Source organism: Epinephelus fuscoguttatus, linkage group LG5 (genome assembly GCF_011397635.1).
Source record: "Epinephelus fuscoguttatus linkage group LG5, E.fuscoguttatus.final_Chr_v1".
NCBI classification, from domain to species: Eukaryota; Metazoa; Chordata; class Actinopteri; order Perciformes; family Serranidae; genus Epinephelus; species Epinephelus fuscoguttatus.
This window is the reverse complement of record NC_064756.1, coordinates 20,270,935-20,271,464: the sequence shown is the minus strand read 5'-3', so window position 1 is coordinate 20,271,464 and position 530 is coordinate 20,270,935.

Below are 530 nucleotides of genomic sequence, written 5' to 3'. Positions count from 1 at the left end.
CTCCCCTCCCCTTGACCTCTTTGCCTTTGCGTTGCACTTCCCCACCCACCGAGCGTGGCGCTACGGAAAGCCACATGTGACAAATGTCACAAACTCCACTTTGATTTTTTTTTTTCTTTTTATATTGGCAGTGTAGACTTAATGTTATGTACTGGAAGATCAAATGGGAAGAATGGCTGAGTGGACACCAAGGTAACAGCACAGACTGAGATATCATTGACCTGACTGACCTCTGATGTCATCAGCTGCTGTCAGTCACACTGGCTTTTAACCTCCACACTGAGACAGATGCAGCTCACTGACACCAATACAACAGTGGCCCGTGCACAACTCCTTGTGTAACCCCCCTTCTCCCTGCACTTCTCTCTACTGTGCTACAGTACTGACTATCTCCAGATCTGCTGCGAGATAATATCATCAAACTCACAGCCCAGCACGGGGACCTTCCACAAGAGCAGATATTGAAAGCAGTACTCACTTTATTAAGGCCTTTAATGTCTTTTGATACTCTACTAATGCACACAGGCACT